At 42.2% G+C, this 18,294-nt stretch overlaps 1 long non-coding RNA gene and 1 pseudogene across 1 annotated transcript; both read right to left on the reverse strand.

Moving 5' to 3' along the window:
* Positions 1 to 646: 646 nt before the first annotated feature.
* Positions 647 to 4,121, reverse strand: LOC122203162 (annotated as a pseudogene).
* Positions 4,122 to 10,602: 6,481 nt separating this feature from the next.
* Positions 10,603 to 13,619, reverse strand: LOC122203694. Its single transcript, XR_006195298.1, has 2 exons — positions 13,476 to 13,619; positions 10,603 to 11,046 (listed from the first exon to the last, which is right to left on the reverse strand). It is a non-coding gene; the product is annotated as an uncharacterized LOC122203694 (long non-coding RNA).
* Between the last annotated feature and the right edge of the window lie 4,675 nt (positions 13,620 to 18,294).

Here is an 18,294-nt window from a genome sequence, read left to right on the forward strand (position 1 = left end):
TTAACCACCTCATACCTCTCTGCCAAAATCCTTGTAACAATTTCTGATACTCTTAAACTGTAGCTCCAACACACTGTTTAAGACTGCCTTTTCCCTGGGTATATCTGGATGTTTTAATCAAGAAAACAAGTAATCTCATGGTATTACGATTAGCCAAAGCTCTTTCTAACAGACCAGATTCTGATTGAGTGTGTCATAACCAATGGCTTTCCAGAGACAGGAACAAAGCACAACTGCTTCTATTTATGAAAAGGAACTACCAACATGCTTTGTGCTAAAAAGGCACACTTCTTCACAATATAATCCAGAAGATTCATGGTCGGCTAGAAAGCTTCCACTAATGACAACACTATGACAAGGTCTCCAAATGCACAGAGAAATATTAAAGGTGTGGTGGAAACCTCAGTTAGCAGGGAAATGAAGCCTCAGAATATAGAATACATCTAAGAAAAATGGGGAACAGGGGGACACTGTAGCTGGCTATTCAAAAAAGGACCACCGTTTCTCCCTATGGACCAATATTCCCTACAAAATAAACTGTGCCTTAATTATTGTTTATTTTCAGTTACACTTTCACAGAGCTTTTTAGTACCTGATGCAGAAAAACAATCACATAAGGAAGCATTTATTTGAGGTTTAACATGAAATCACACAAATAAAATTTGTATAAACACAACTCCACATTGAGTCATAATACAGAGAGCAAAAGACAAAGTAAAAACAAAGAAAACTAATTGGCGGCTATATACAGTTGGACACAGTTGTGTCTTGTAAGCTACGAAGTCTTTTACAAAATAATCACCTTAGATCAACAGAAGGCTGATCTTCAATGCCGTCCGTCCTGCAAGATGGGTTTAGCAATCTCCTCCTGTTTTCTCCAAAGTCCTCCTTTAGTATGGCTTGCCACCCCCTCCAGAAGCCTTGCCATAAGTGCTCTGTTGGCCACTGTAGTCTGCATATCTGTGTCCATATCCACAGTCTCCCTAGTTATACCCGGTATAATCACAGCCACAGCCACTATAGTTTTGATCACCACCAAAGGCACTATCATAATTTCCATATCCTTGATCATAACAGTTATTAAATCCCTGGTTCCAGTTTTGGCCCTGACCTTGTCCATGACCCCTAGTACCACCTTGTCCACCAGCCACGGCACCTCTTCCTCCTTTTTGTTGTTGCTGTTGCTGCCTATAGACCTCGTTGGGTTGTGCAACTTGGATTTCACACTTCCCAGAACCAATTTGATGATATCTGCTTTCTAACAATTTCTTTCCTGGCTCTTCATCGGTGTATGTGATAAAGCAAAGTCCTCTTTCATTTGGTTTTGTCTCCACGGGCAGTGCAATATTTTCAATATCTACAAAGGCTCCAAAATATTCTTCAGTTTGTTCTTCGGAAGTACCGTGGCTCAATCCACCCACAAACACCTTTTTGGGAGGTTCTTTCCCTTTTAAAGCTCTGGCCCTTTTGGGGGTCTATCAATTTGCCATCCAGTTTGTGTTCTTTCAGTTCCCAAACCGTATCAACACCAGCAGCGTCTCTGAAAAGCACAAATCCAAATCCTCTCGAGCTTCCAGTCACTGGATCTGTTTTTATTGTACAGTCTACGATTTCCCCAAATCGAGACAAATATTGTCAGGTCTTTCTTGCTTGTATCCCAGCTCAAGCCTCCAATAAACATTTTGCCGTCATCCTGCGGATTCTTGCTCGCGGTTGATCTCGGATCCCTCTGCGAATCCCTCTATGCTGCTGTACTCGTTCATGTCCTTCATGGTGGTGGAGCTGTGGGCTGCGGGGGGCGGGTGGGGGGTTGCTGGCGCGCAGTCTGGGTCACGGCAACAGCCGTGGCGGAGCATTGTATGGAGCTGGATTTCAAATGGTGGCGGAAGAGCCCCCCCCCCCCCCAATATATTCTTAACCGGATTTGACTAGTTCAGATTCCATTCCACTCTATTCTCTGTGGTTAAATGCCTATTCATGTTTCTAAACTCCTGACACACGTTACTCTTCGGAAATGATAACAAATAATCACAATGATAGGCAAGAAGTCATTTTTTTTTCTAGCACAGGATTAACTGACAGTTTTAAAGGTTTTTTTTGGTAAAAATATAAGCATAATAGGTAGGTGTTAGTATTATGTACAAATACTGTATTAAGATGTTATATTTCAGTACTGTATCAGTGGGGGTTCTCCAGAGAAACAAAAATCAATGTGTGTGTGTGTGTGTGTGTGTGTGTGTGTGTGTGTGTGTTAAGAGATTAATTTTAAGGAATCGACTTGTGATTGTTGGGGCTGGCAAGTCTGAAATCTGTAGGGCAGGTCTGCAGGCTGGAGGGCTTGAGGTTTTAGTCTTGAGGCAGAATTTCTTCTTCTTCTTTGGTAAACTTCAGGTTTTGCCCTTAAAGCATTCTACTGATTGGATGAAGTCTACCTGTATCATTGAAGGCAAACCTCTTTACTTGAAGTCAAATTATTGTAGGTTTTAACAACATCTACAAAATATCTTTATAGCAACACCTAGATTAGCTTTGATTAAATAATTGGGTACCGTAGCTAACACATAAAACTAATCATCAAAAATAAAATGGAAAATAATTTTTACTTGATATATATACACAAAATAACTGCTAAATAAAATAACCTAGTAATTAAAAAATGCAATATGTTTATTAAAAAACTTTTTTTAAGTTTTTTTAAGTTTAAGAGAGAGACAAAGCATGAGTGGGGTCGGGGCAGAGAGGGAGATGCAGAATCCAAAGCAGGCTCCAGACTCTGAGCTGTCAGCACAGAGCCCCACGCGGGACAGGAACTCACAAGCTGTGAGATCATGACCTGAGCCGAAGTCTGATGCTTAACCAACTGAGCCACCCAGGCACCCCCCCCCCCCCCCAATATAACTCATTTAATATTTAAAAGTTACCATGCTTAATTTGAAGTTTTAAAATAATATGTGTGTGTGTGTGTGTGTGTGTGTATACACATACATATAGGTGCCCTTCTCTGATAGTTGATTTTTGTTCCATGACAAATATTACAGATGAAGAAAATTTTCTTTCATTTTAGGATTTTGTTGGTTGAACTGTTAAGGTGAGCCAAAAAGAATCTTCTAATTGGTGTTAGGGTAGTTTTGGCACCATATAAGCTCATCCCACTTTTTAAGAATGAGAATATTTGTGTGCTTGTTCTCATTTGGTTTTACCATTAAAATCAATATTACTTCTGCTAACTTAGATTTTTATATCAATTTCTGTGTTCGGATCAGAGTATTATACAACATTCACATCTTCTATGTGAGATTCTGCTGTTAAAGTATTTACAAAGGACTTTAGCTTTTAGTGAATAGTCCAATACTTACAAACTTTGGAAAACATTATTGGATTAATTTTCAAATGATGTGATATTTGGATATTTTAGAAAGGCTAAGAACATATATTGAATTTATAAGTTTAAAGACTTCTGTTGCTTCCAATATGGATTATTTTCTTAGAATGCATCTCATAGAACTTGTATACATATGTACTTATTAATATTTATTTGCAAAAATGTCTCACGGTTTGCAACAAGGCCACAGAACACACTTATAACATGGCAACAGCCACCGATAATACTAATTGAGAAGCTTGTGACCACTTCTCTGTGTTCCTATTCTGGTTCCCAGTTATGTCAGTATTAACCTTCAGCTTCCTACATCTGTAGGTCCGTCCGTCTCTCACTTTTGACATAGGTGGATTCTTTTGAAACTAGGAACCTGTTGATTGCTAAGCTTTCATTCCGACAAGAAAATTAAAACATATTTTCTCTTTTACCTGATTTGTCAACTTTAAAAAATACACAATTTTTTCCTTTCACTTAATTTTTGTTTTGACACCTCTTATAAAAAAAAATCTTGAGCCAATTTTGAAATTCCCCCACCCCTTTCTCTGGGATAAGGGGATTAGCATTTGCTAAAATAAATAATAGACATATTTCTTATAATAACAAAATAATCCTGATTGCTCCCTCCTGTCCCTGTATTGTTGTCATTCATTTCACTTCTACTTCTACTAAGGAAATCTACATCTACATCTGTATACGCATAACACATATATATATTAGCATACATAATCAAATACTTTGCCATTATCATTTTGAACAATCCATTATGTTAGATCAGTTAAGAATAAGAAAAATATTCCGTCCGGAAGATGGCGGCGTAGGAGGACGCGGGGCTCACAGCGCGTCCTGCCGATCACTTAGATTCCACCTACACCTGCCTAAAGAACCCAGAAAACCGCCAGAGGATTAGCAGAACGGAGTCTCCGGAGCCAAGCGCAGACTAGAGGCCCACGGAAGAGGGTAGGAAGGGCGGCGAGGCGGTGCGCGCTCCACGGACTGGCGGGAGGGAGCCGGGGCGGAGGGGCGGCTCGCCGGCCAAGCAGAGCCCCCGAGTCTGGCTGGCAAAAGCGGAGGGGCCGGACGGACTGTGTTCCGACAGCAAGCGCGACTTAGCGTCTGGGAGGTCATAAGTTAACAGCTCTGCTCGGAAAGCGGGAAGGCTGGAGGACAAAGGGAGGGAGAGCTGCTGAGCCCCCGGACGGCAGAGCTCAGCTTGGCGGGGAACAAAGGCGCCAGCGCCATCTCCCCCGCCCATCCCCCAGCCAAAATCCCAAAGGGAACCAGTTCCTGCCAGGGAACTTGCTCGCTCCGCGCAAACACCCAACTCTGTGCTTCTGCGGAGCCAAACCTCCGGCAGCGGATCTGACTCCCTCCCGCTACCACAGGGCTCCTCCTGAAGCGGATCACCTAAGGAGAAGTGAGCTAAGCCTGCCCCTCCAGCCCCCGTGCACCTTGCCTACCCACCCCAGCTAATACGCCAGATCCCCAGCAACACAAGCCCGGCAGTGTGCAAGTAGCCCAGACGGGACACGCCACCCCACAGTGAATCCCGCCCCTAGGAGAGGGGAAGAGAAGGCACACACCAGTCTGACTGTGGCCCCAGCAGTGGGCTGGGGGCAGACATCGGGTCGGACTGCGGCCCCGCCCACTAACTCCAGTTATACACCACAGCACAGGGGAAGTGCACTGCAGGTCCTCACCACGCCAGGGACTCTCCAAAATGACCAAACGGAAGAATTCCCCTCAGAAGAATCTCCAGGAAATAACAACAGCTAATGAACTGATCAAAAAGGATTTAAATAATATAACAGAAAGTGAATTTAGAATAATAGTCATAAAATTAATCGCTGGGCTTGAAAACAGTATACAGGACAGCAGAGAATCTCTTGCCACAAAGATCGAGGGACTAAGGAACAGTCACGAGGAGTTGAAAAACGCTTTAAACGAATTGCAAAACAAAATGGAATCCACGATGGCTCGGCTTGAAGAGGCAGAGGAGAGAATAGGTGAACTAGAAGATAAAGTTATGGAAAAAGAGGAAGCTGAGAGAAAGAGAGATAAAAAAATCCAGGAGTATGAGGGGAAAATTAGAGAACTAAGTGATACACTAAAAAAAAATAATATACGCATAATTGGGATCCCAGAGGAGGAAGAGAGAGGGAAGGGTGCTGAAGGGGTACTTGAACAAATTATAGCTGAGAACTTCCCTGAACTGGGGAAGGAAAAAGGCATTGAAATCCAAGAGGCACAGAGAACTCCCTTCAGACGTAACTTGAATCGATCTTCTGCACGACATATCATAGTGAAACTGGCAAAATACAAGGATAAAGAGAAAATTCTGAAAGCAGCAAGGGATAAACGTGCCCTCACATATAAAGGGAGACCTATAAGACTCGTGACTGATCTCTCCTTTGAAACTTGGCAGGCCAGAAAGGCTTGGCACGATATCTACAGTGTGCTAAACAGAAAAAATATGCAGCCGAGAATCCTTTATCCAGCAAGTCTGTCATTTAGAATAGAAGGAGAGATAAAGGTCTTCCCAAACAAACAAAAACTGAAGGAATTTGTCACCACGAAACCAGCCCTACAAGAGATCCTAAGGGGGATCCTGTGAGACAAAGTACCAGAGACATCACTACAAGCATAAAACATACAGACATCACAATGACTCTAAACCCATATCTTTCTATAATAACACTGAATGTAAATGGATTAAATGCGCCAACTAAAAGACATAGGGTATCAGAATGGATAAAAAAACAAGACCCATCTATTTGCTGTCTACAAGAGACTCATTTTAGATCTGAGGACACCTTTAGATTGAGAGTGAGGGGATGGAGAACTATTTATCATGCTCCTGGAAGCCAAAAGAAAGCTGGAGTAGCCATACTTATATCAGACAAACTAGACTTTAAATTAAAGGCTGTAACAAGAGATGAAGAAGGGCATTATATAATAATCACAGGGTCTATCCACCAGGAAGAGCTAACTATTATAAATGTCTATGCGCCAAATACCCGAGCCCCCAGATATATAAAACAATTACTCATAAACATAAGCAACCTTATTGATAAGAATGTGGTCATTGCAGGGGACTTTAACACCCCACTTACAGAAATGGATAGATCATCTAGGCACACAGTCAATAAAGAAACAAGGGCCCTGAATGATACATTGGATCAGATGGACTTGACAGATATATTTAGAACTCTGCATCCCAAAGCAACAGAATATACTTTCTTCTCGAGTGCACATGGAACATTCTCCAAGATAGATCATATACTGGGTCACAAAACAGCCCTTCATAAGTTTACAAGAATTGAAATTATACCATGCATACTTTCAGACCACAATGCTATGAAGCTTGAAATCAACCACAGGAAAAAGTCTGGAAAACCTCCAAAAGCATGGAGATTAAAGAACACCCTACTAACGAATGAGTGGGTCAACCAGGCAATTAGAGAAGAAATTAAAACATATATGGAAACAAACGAAAATGAAAATACAACAATCCAAACGCTTTGGGATGCAGCGAAGGCAGTCCTGAGAGGAAAATACATTGCAATCCAGGCCTATCTCAAGAAACAAGAAAAATCCCAAATACAAAATCTAACAGCACACCTAAAGGAAATAGAAGCAGAACAGCAAAGGCAGCCTAAACCCAGCAGAAGAAGAGAAATCATAAAGATCAGAGCAGAAATAAACAATATAGAATCTAAAAAAACTGTAGAGCAGATCAACGAAACCAAGAGTTGGTTTTTTGAAAAAATAAACAAAATTGACAAACCTCTAGCCAGGCTTCTCAAAAAGAAAAGGGAGATGACCCAAATAGATAAAATCATGAATGAAAATGGAATGATTACAACCAATCCCTCAGAGATACAAACAATTATCAGGGAATACTATGAAAAATTATATGCCAGCAAATTGGACAACCTGGAAGAAATGGACAAATTTCTAAATACCCACACTCTTCCAAAACTCAATCAGGAGGAAATAGAAAGCTTAAACAAACCCATAACCAGCGAAGAAATTGAATCGGTTATCAAAAATCTCCCAACAAATAAGAGTCCAGGACCAGATGGCTTCCCAGGGGAGTTCTACCAGACATTTAAAGCAGAGATAATACCTATCCTTCTCAAGCTATTCCAAGAAATAGAAAGGGAAGGAAAACTTCCAGACTCATTCTATGAAGCCAGTATTACTTTGATTCCTAAACCAGACAGAGACCCAGTAAAAAAAGAGAACTACAGGCCAATATCCCTGATGAATATGGATGCAAAAATTCTTAATAAGATACTAGCAAATCGAATTCAACAGCATATAAAAAGAATTATTCACCATGATCAAGTGGGATTCATTCCTGGGATGCAGGGCTGGTTCAACATTCGCAAATCGATCAACGTGATACATCACATTAACAAAAAAAAAGAGAAGAACCATATGATCCTGTCAATCGATGCAGAAAAGGCCTTTGACAAAATCCAGCACCCTTTCTTAATAAAAACCCTTGAGAAAGTCGGGATAGAAGGAACATACTTAAAGATCATAAAGGCCATTTATGAAAAGCCCACAGCTAACATCATCCTCAACGGGGAAAAACTGAGAGCTTTTTCCCTGAGATCAGGAACACGACAGGGATGCCCACTGTCACCGCTGCTGTTTAATATAGTGCTGGAAGTTCTAGCATCAGCAATCAGACAACAAAAGGAAATCAAAGGCATCCAAATTGGCAAAGATGAAGTCAAGCTTTCGCTTTTTGCAGATGACATGATATTATACATGGAAAATCCGATAGACTCCACCAAAAGTCTGCTAGAACTGATACATGAATTCAGCAAAGTTGCAGGATACAAAATCAATGTGCAGAAATCAGTTGCATTCTTATACACTAACAATGAAGCAACAGAAAGACAAATGAAGAAACTGATCCCATTCACAATTGCACCAAGAAGCATAAAATACCTAGGAATAAATCTAACCAAAGATGTAAAAGATCTGTATGCTGAAAACTATAGAAAGCTTATGCAGGTAATTGAAGAAGATATAAAGAAATGGAAAGACATTCCCTGCTCATGGATTGGAAGAATAAATATTGTCAAAATGTCAATACTACCCAAAGCTATCTACACATTCAATGCAATCCCAATCAAAATTGCACCAGCATTCTTCTCGAAACTAGAACAAGCAATCCTAAAATTCATATGGAACCACAAAAGGCCCCGAATAGCCAAAGTAATTTTGAAGAAGAAGACCAAAGCAGGAGGCATCACAATCCCAGACTTTAGCCTCTACTACAAAGCTGTCATCATCAAGACAGCATGGTATTGGCATAAAAACAGACACATAGACCAATGGAATAGAATAGAAACCCCAGAACTAGACCCACAAACGTATGGCCAACTCATCTTTGACAAAGCAGGAAAGAACATCCAATGGAAAAAAGACAGTCTCTTTAACAAATGGTGCTGGGAGAACTGGACAGCAACATGCAGAAGGTTGAAACTAGACCACTTTCTCACACCATTCACAAAAATAAACTCAAAATGGATAAAGGACCTGAATGTGAGACAGGAAACCATCAAAACCTTAGAGGAGAAAGCAGGAAAAGACCTCTCTGACCTCAGCCGTAGCAATCTCTTACTCGGCACATCCCCAAAGGCAAGGGAATTAAAAGCAAAAGTGAATTACTGGGACCTTATGAAGATAAAAAGCTTCTGCACAGCAAAGGAAACAACCAACAAAACTAAAAGGCAACCAACGGAATGGGAAAAGATATTTGCAAATGACACATCGGACAAAGGGCTAGTATCCAAAATCTATAAAGAGCTCATCAAACTCCACACCCGAAAAACAAATAACCCAGTGAAGAAATGGGCAGAAAACATGAATAGACACTTCTCTAAAGAAGACATCCGGATGGCCAACAGGCACATGAAAAGATGTTCAACGTCGCTCCTTATCAGGGAAATACAAATCAAAACCACACTCAGATACCACCTCACGCCAGTCAGAGTGGCCAAAATGAAGAAATCAGGAGACTATAGATGCTGGAGAGGATGTGGAGAAACAGGAACCCTCTTGCACTGTTGGTGGGAATGCAAATTGGTGCAGCCGCTCTGGAAAGCAGTGTGGAGGTTCCTCAGAAAATTAAAAATAGACCTACCCTATGACCCAGCAATAGCACTGCTAGGAATTTATCCAAGGGATACAGGAGTACTGATGCATAGGGGCACCTGTACCCCAATGTTTATAGCGGCACTCTCAACAATAGCCAAATTATGGAAAGAGCCTAAATGTCCATCAACTGATGAATGGATAAAGAAACTGTGGTTTATATACACAATGGAATACTACGTGGCAATGAGAAAAAATGAAATATGGCCTTTTGTAGCAACATGGATGGAACTGGAGAGTGTGATGCTAAGTGAAATAAGCCATACAGAGAAAGACAGATACCATATGGTTTCACTCTTATGTGGATCCTGAGAAACATAACAGAAACCCATGGGGGAGGGGAAGGAAAAAAAAAAAAAAAAAAAAAAAAAAAAAAAAGAGGTTAGAGTGGGAGAGAGCCAAAGCATTAGAGACTGTTAAAAAACTGAGAACAAACTGAGGGTTGATGGGGGGTGGGAGGGAGGACAGGGTGGGAGGGAGGACAGGGTGGGTGATGGGTATTGAGGAGGGCACCTTTTGGGATGAGCACTGGGTGTTGTATGGAAACCAATTTGACAGTAAATTTCATATATTAAAAAATAAAAAAAAAAAAATAAAATAAAAAAAAAAAAATAAATAAATAAACACATACTATGCCTTTGGCCCCCTAAAAAAAAAAAAAAAAAAAAAAAAAAAAAAAAAGAATAAGAAAAATAGAAGAAAACAAGAAGGTGATCAAAGCGCACAAACTTCCAGTTGTGAGAGATACAAGTTCTGAGAATGTAGCATAGAGCATGGTGACTATTCAAAAAGAATAAGAAAAACAAAAGCTTTCATTTCACCTTCACCTATTTCCTCTTTGATGCTCTTCCTTTCATTATACAGCTCCGAGTTCCCAACCTATTTTATCTTCCTTCTCACTAAAGAACTTCTTTTAACATTTCATGCAAGCAGGTCTACTGGCAACAGATGTTGGTTCACAAATTCGGTAGTTGCTTGGGTGAAATTTAAAATTGGCCTTGTACATGGAGGGCAGGGGGAAACCAAGGAAAGAGGCAGCCATCCAGATCCGTGGGCAGAAGGTTTAATGCACAAGGGAACTTACTTATGAGGCTTGTCTAGGTGGCCACAAGACCACTAGATCTCTGCACCTACTCGCCATGATCTCAAACATTTATAGAGAGACCTTAACAGGGTTCCATCATGTATACAGCTCAGACGGCCTCAACAACACTTGCTTACTCAAGGCAGCATCTTTGGAGGTGGCCGGCTCTGGGAACAGGAGGCAGGGTGCATGTTTCAAAGATGGAGAGGGTGGAGGAGCCTCCCATGGCCCGGGGCCAACTTGCCGGTCAACCCGTGACCATGTCTTCTTGATGACCTCCCCAGACACTCCAACCCTCAAGACCGACTGGATGTTAAAATTTTTCATGCCTCCCTCTTCTGCAATGGGCCTGGCATGGTCAGCAAGGGGCTTCACTAGCATGGAGGTGGCTCATTTGGCAGCTATCTGGCTACATTTGAAAGCAGATACCATGGAAATAATTCAGGTTCGTAAAAAAAAAAAAAAAAAAAAAAGCACAGATTAAGATAATGATTCCCAAAATAAGTAACTTTTTTCCCACCAAGAGCCCACTGATTTACTGAGTCCTCCAGGCTGAGGATTATTCAGAGTTCATTTGCATCCTCCTGCGATTTAGTAAAGAGGATACATTAGCAGACTCATCAGGTATGAACACACAACAGTCTGTTTCTATAATGACACAGGTACCTCCTTGCGAGGCAATAATAATGTCTAAGGCGGTTCTATTTTGGAGCACAGCTTTTCCAATTAGAGACCTTTCAGTGTTCACTAAAGACAGCCATTGGCAGCTATCATTTAGGGCTTGTTACTGAACGTAGTAAGGGCTTCTACGCGTGCTATCACATGCCCTCAGGCTAATGGCGGGGACAAAAACTGTAGCTAAATGATCATACCAGAAGAAACAGAATGTGCCCTCTTTCTTGAGGAGAGTGAGGTTACAAATTTTTGTTACAGTGGGAGGATTCTCCTCTGTGCCCAGGGAGAACAAGGGTGCAAGTGCCCCAACCACCCAAGTGGAAGCCATGGCCATGGACTGGGCCACACAACCACTGGGTCCCATTCAGGGCTACCCAGGGAATACCTGAAGGGGAGTAATGGGTCAGTGCCAAACCACTGGCTCTCCTTTAATGTGACAGAATGACTGGATGGTTCCATTCATATCCATCCCGTATTCCTGGCACAACTGGGTTGGTTCTGCTTAGAGTGATATTTCTGTTTCCAGCATAGGGGTACCCTGATGCTCAAATGTCCTTTACCTGGTGTGAGCTACATGAACTTATTCCAATCTGCGTGCTCTGATGGTGGTATTTTAAGCACCTTCCTGGTCATCAGTTTGATGGGCTGCCCATGTAGTTTGACAGAAAAAGAATACCCTTGTTGGGTGTTATCCACAGTGTGAGCCACAAGCCAGTTTTCTGGATCAGTACTGGTGACATCAGATGAATGAAGAGTACTAGTCCTAGCTTGTTTTCCTCAATGTACTGTTCTAGGCTTTCCAGTCCCCTCTCCGGTGATACCCCCCATGGCAACCTGATAAGCTAGAGAGGGGCAGCTGCCAACATACCCAACTGTTGGTCGAGCCCACTTGGTCACTGTCCTTCTATAAGAGTTATAGCTGTGGCCGGGGTGCCTGGATGGTTCAGTTAAGTATCCAACTTCTGATTTTGGCTCAGGTCATGATCTCACAGTTCACATGAGTTCGATCCCCACGCTGGGCTCTGCACTGACAGTGCGGAGACTGCTTGGGATTCTCTGTCTCCCTCTGTCTCTGCCTCTCTTTCTCAAAAATAAACATTAAAAAAAAATAATTATAGCTGTGGCCTGATCCTTAGATGTTAATGTGGCTGCAGCTTTAGAAACTTCCCCTGGTTGTACATCTATACATGTTGGCTGGGGAGGCAGCAACACCAGGCATGAGGAGCTATGGTGGGGGCGGGATGTGCCAGATCAGGACACCTGCATTCTCCCATCATGCACTGGTGTGCGTTCCATCCCAGGTACCATGTGCTTCCACACGTCCAGCCTGCAGCAGGACAATGGGACCCCAGGGGAGACTGAGTAGCTCCCCCTCCCCCAGGAGTATGAAGTAACTCACCCATCCCGATGGGAACATCCCACCGCAAATTCCAGTAGATGACACCTTTCCCAGGCGCGATTATGCCTGGTGTTCTCAGCAGCACAGCACATTGATCCGTGGTCAGAGTCCGGCCAACTTCTATCTTCTGTGACTTTTGTACCTTTAAGGTGTTGGGTGTCTCTGCAGGGCTCCCAGTCTGGCATGAGGGGCAACAGGATCTACCAGCTGATCATTCAAATGTATCAAAGGCCGGGCAGTACTTTAGTCCACTTGGCCAAGGTGGTTTCACCTGTTAGTAATTTAACCTGCTGCTTTAATACTTCATGTTTCCTTTCTACCAGCCCTGCTGGTTGTGGTTTATAGGGGGGATGGAATGTCCATTCAATATCAGGTTCTTTTCCCAGTCTTGCACATCATGACCTTTGAAATGTGGACCCCCCCCCCCCATCACTATATTTTCGACAAAGGTATCTGTTCATGGTACTCAGTTTCTCTAATCCCCTGATGGTGACAGACTGGTTTGCACAGTGACAGGGGAAAGCTTGGGTTAGACCAGACACAATGTCCACATAAACCAAGGCATACTTAGAACCCTCATTTGAAGGGAGGGGGGCAATATAATCAACTTGCCAATCTATCACCAAATAGAAACACCAGTGGATGGCCCCAGACACCTTTGGCAGATGCTTCGCATGTTGTTTAGAACACAAGAATACATGCTGTTCCTGCATTAACCAAGTACCGTATTTCAAGGGTAATCTGGTGTCCTGGGCAACACCCACCTGGGCACTACAATGGCCACTTTTCCTAGGCACCCAATCTGCTGTATCTCCTGAAGGATGCGGGCTCATGCCTGAGCTTGGGCATTAACTTCTTGATGGCCAGGGGAGTTTGGTCTGTTTCACTGTCCATCACAATATCCTTCTCTGCACTCTTCCGCACTTTCTCAGGAATTCCAACCCTTGGCATCACAATTAGGCTTTGTCATAAGCACTTGGACCTTACTCCCCTTAGCTTGCACCCTCCTAGCTTTGCCAAAGAGTATGCTAGGGTCTCCAGCTGCTTCTCCTGTTCTCCCTGCTTGTCTGCTAGCCCTGAAGGCATCAGAGTAGTGGACGCCACACTTCCTCTCTAACCTCAGCTCTTCTTCCAACTTTCTAACTCAAGCTTCAGCCTATCTGATTCTGGGGCAACAGCTGGCCCTGTGTTCGCCCCTGTCTTACGTACTAAGAAGAGTTGCCGGTTTTTCAATCTGTTCATGTTTTACTCGCTGTTAGGATGGAGTGACAACTTTCAAGCTTTTCACTTGTGGCTTCTTCCCTCTTTTTTGTTAGTGTACTAGTTATCTGTTTGTATGTAACAAAACTGGCCAAAGTGCCACATAACAAAATGCCACTTTGCCCCAAACAACAAATTAGGAATTTGGGAGTAGTTTAATCCACTGGTTTTGTCTCAAGGTCTTTCACAAGGGTTGCAGTTTAAATGTGAGTCAAGGGGGCGCCTGGGTGGCTCAGTCAGTTAAGCATCCAACTTCGGCTCAGGTCTTCATCTCATGGTTTGTGGGTTCGAGCTCCGTGTCAGGCTCTGTGCTGACAGCTCGGAGCCTGCAGCCTGCTTCAGATTCTGTGTCTCCGTCTCTCTTTGCCCCTCCCCCGCTTGTGCTCAGTCTCTCTCTCTCAAAAATAAACGTTAAAACAATAATAATAATAAATAAATCAAATGTGAGTCAAGGCTGGAGTCATTCTAATCTTGCTTGGCAAAAAGTCCACTTCAAGCTTGCTCATGTGATTCTTGTCACCAGATTCTTGTAACCAGAGAGTTACGGGAGCAGGATGCCATGATAGGTAATGATTCTGGGAAAGGTGGATGCAAGGCACACCAGGCTAGAGGTGTCGTAGGCCTTGCTGAGAAGCTTGGAGGTTGTGAAGCCATGGAGGGATGGGATGCACTTAGTAAAAACTGTTCATAGAAATGGAATGTTAATATCTTCATAGCTTGATAGTGTGAGATCGAAACGTGTTAAAGAGCAGGTATAGCAAAAAGACCCTTTGGTCAGGATTTACGTCAGGAGATACAGGAGGCTCAGTGGAATTCACCCGTCCATCTCTCTGCAGATCTCAGGAAGCTCTGAGCCTTGGCCAGTTTTGTGACATTCTCTGGTCAGAATCACCTTCTGAGCTAGCTTCAGAAACTAGAGAATGTGTCCCTGGACTGGGCTCTGCCATATACCAAGAGTACCAGCCACTGCACCCTTTGCTTTGGATGTTTTCTGGAGCTCAGGCAATAGGAAAGCTAATATGTATCAGACACTTATCAGTGCCTATGCCTGCTAGAACTGCTTTACGTGAAATAATGCCTTCAGTCCTCCTAAGAGCCCTTTAATAAGTCGTTATTATTACTCAAATTTTACAGATAAAATAACTGACATGCACAGTGGTTAAGTGGTTCATGGTTACACAGATAATAAAGGCCGGTGTTGAAATTCAAGCCCAAGTAGTTAAACTACAGACTTGATCCTAACAGTCTCATTGATGCCACCTGCATAAGTTGCATAAATACTCAAGCCTGGAATTGTGCTTAGAAAATTAAATCTCTACTGTAGACAGCTCAAGGAAAGTAAGCATAAACAATCTAATCTAGAAGTTAAGATAAACCATGGTATATTTTTTACTGCTTCTAAAGAACATTTTTCCTTGGATTCCACTGAGGCCAATAGGTTAAGACATGGACTGTCAAAGTCATGTGTAAAGGCGGAGCATCATTGGTAAACATTTTAGTGTAATTCTTTTCAACATGTTAAGCATCCTGTTTTCTTTCCACCTTCAGAATCACTGAACCCCTGAATGTCTGCCATTTCCGACTTTCAGGAAGATTATGTGCCTCTTTCTCTTCAAAGTGAAACCATATAAAACATCTGATTAGTCCATTACTTATTGAGACATAATGTGTATGTCAAAGAAAATTGATTTTACTGCTACATGGGTATGGCTTAAAAGCAGAATTGACCAATATAACTGACACAGACAATCAGGTTTCTTTTCTGTTACACATATTTTCTAGGTAAACTGCCTGTGAAAATATTAATCCAAATGTAAGCTTGTGTTTATTCTTTTCAAAATTGGAAATTACATTATTCATTTTATATACATATCTTCAATTTGTTAGTTTCTAAATCTGTAGTTCTAATCATGGCTATTTCTGACCTACATCCATTTCTACTTAACAAGGGCCTTTGGTGTTAATTTTGATAATTCTCAGCTTGTTGTATGAAGAACAAAGTTTGTCTCTAATTAGATTTGTGTACAGTATGCATCATAAAAAAAGAAAAACTAAATTCTGTTCTTTGCGTTCACTAAATTAGGTGTAAGAACTCCTTTAAGCATATTATCTTGCATCTAAACCAGTTTTAATAAGTTTGGAAGATTAAGGGCATAACTTCTCGAACGAAGTTGGAAAAAATCAGATCCTTTTTTAGAATGGGATACAGTGTTCTTCATCGATGACAGGTATATCACAAGTTACAGTTTTCCACACTGTTTATTTTTAAATCAGAGGATTAGACACTTTGCCAATCTGCTCTCATTTCACTAAATTGCCTTTTAACCAGACTCTACAGACTGCAATGAAGAAAGGCCTCTAAGATCACCTAAGCACACGCGATGAGCCGCCATGTTTTCCAATTCCTGCCTGTACTCACCGTGAAAAGCGTCTCAGTAAATGATGCTTTCGGTGGCACTAATGGACCTCACTGTTAACGGTGACTTCTGCAGCTACAACACAGAGGCTCTGGGAATACCTTACATACTATAGGAATGACCCCTGCACCATCCCTGACAGGCGCTCATCCAGTCTTGCTTCCCTACTCAGAGCCTCTGTTCCTGCGTTTCTCTCTGTTTAGAGTAACTGTGACCTTAGACCTCTGCATGGGTAGAGCCTCAACTTTAATTGTGCTCCTAAAGTACTTCCTCAGAAACTTTCTCTGATAAATGAAAGAATGAAGGGACATTCCAGCAGCTCCCGTGACAATGGTATATTATGCTATGGGTTGGGCATTCCTGTTGGGAGCTCTAACCGTTGAAACATCTGTATTAATTTGCTGAGGCTGTTGTGGCAAATTTCACAGACGGAGTGGCTTAAACAAAAGAAATTTATTTTCTCCTAATTTTAGAGTTTAAAACTCTGAGACCAAGGTGTTGGCAGGTCTGAGTTCTCCTAAGGCATCTCTGCTTGACTCGCAGATGGCTGCCTTCCCACTGCGTCCTCACATGGTCTTTCCTCTGTGCACACACATCCCTGGTGTCTCTGTGTGTGTCCACATTTCCTCTCCTTACAAGGACACCAGTCAGACTGGATTACTGCCCACCCGAGGGGCCTCATTTTAACAGTCACCTCTTTAAAGGCCCTATCTCCAAATATAATCGAATCTTGATGCAGGTTAAGCCATCAACAAATGAATACAGAGGGAACACGAATTCAACTCATGATGCCATTCTTTGCCCAAAGGATTCTTTCTGCTTTCTGTATACCCTCTTCTATGTCAATACTTGTCTTTGCAGCATTATCTCACGCCCTTCATACATGGCATTTAACTAAACTTATTTGAAGATGCCTGCTAATTTACTGTAGCAGATGAGAAAATGTGCCTCTCAGATTTCCTACTGCAGTAACCACTATTGACTAAAGGCCTCGCTAGGATGCTCTGGATCCTTTGCTGCACCTGCACCAAGGTGACACTCCAGTTGGCTGCTCAGACAATGACTCAGTGCAGCAAGGACACTAAGGCAGGTTCTTTCCTCTGAGACACAGTGCTCCTCTGGCTGGAGACTTCAGCTTGAGGACCCCCATCAGTCTCAGGAAACTGTCTTCAAACTGCACTGTAACCTAAGACCTTTCTTTCTAGCCTTCCCCATCACAGGGGTGAGAGGTGCACCAGGCCGATGGCTTCCCATCTTCCTCTGTGCCCCTCCTCATTTTCTCTCACAGGTATTTCTCCCAATAATCTCTTGCACATCTAATCTTCTAGACACCTTCTTGGAGGGCCTGGATAAATTGCTTCCACATGTGCAGATGATAGAGGTCGTCTCTTTTCTGAGAATTGACTTAAATTGAGAGAATGAATTTAAGAGTGGACATTCTAGCAGGCAAGGGGGAATAGATATATTTTAGAGAGCTGAAATGCCATTGAAATAATTCCAGATTTATAACAAGTACAATGTGAATTTAGTTATAGTGTTTTTCAGACTTATAAATAAATCAGTAGGTATTTAAAATTTTTTTAAATGTTTATTTTTTAGAGACAGAAGTGGGGGAGGGGCAGAGAGAGAGGGAGACACAGAATCTGAAGCAGGTTCCAGGCTCTGAGCTGTCAGCACAGAGCCTGACACAGGGTTCGAACCCGTGAACTGCAAGATCATGACGTGAGCCAAAGTCAGTAGCCTACCCGACTGAGCCACCCAGTCACCCCAGAATCAGTAGGTATTTTGAAATAAAAATTTATGTTACACAAAAATTTATAGAATTTTTATTCTGAACACAAAGATATTTTATTCCTCTTTATACTTACACAAAATATATTCTTTTCTGCCCAAAATATCAACAACA

The sequence above is a fragment of the Panthera leo genome, chromosome D3 (assembly GCF_018350215.1).
Source record: "Panthera leo isolate Ple1 chromosome D3, P.leo_Ple1_pat1.1, whole genome shotgun sequence".
Classification (NCBI taxonomy): Eukaryota; Metazoa; Chordata; class Mammalia; order Carnivora; family Felidae; genus Panthera; species Panthera leo.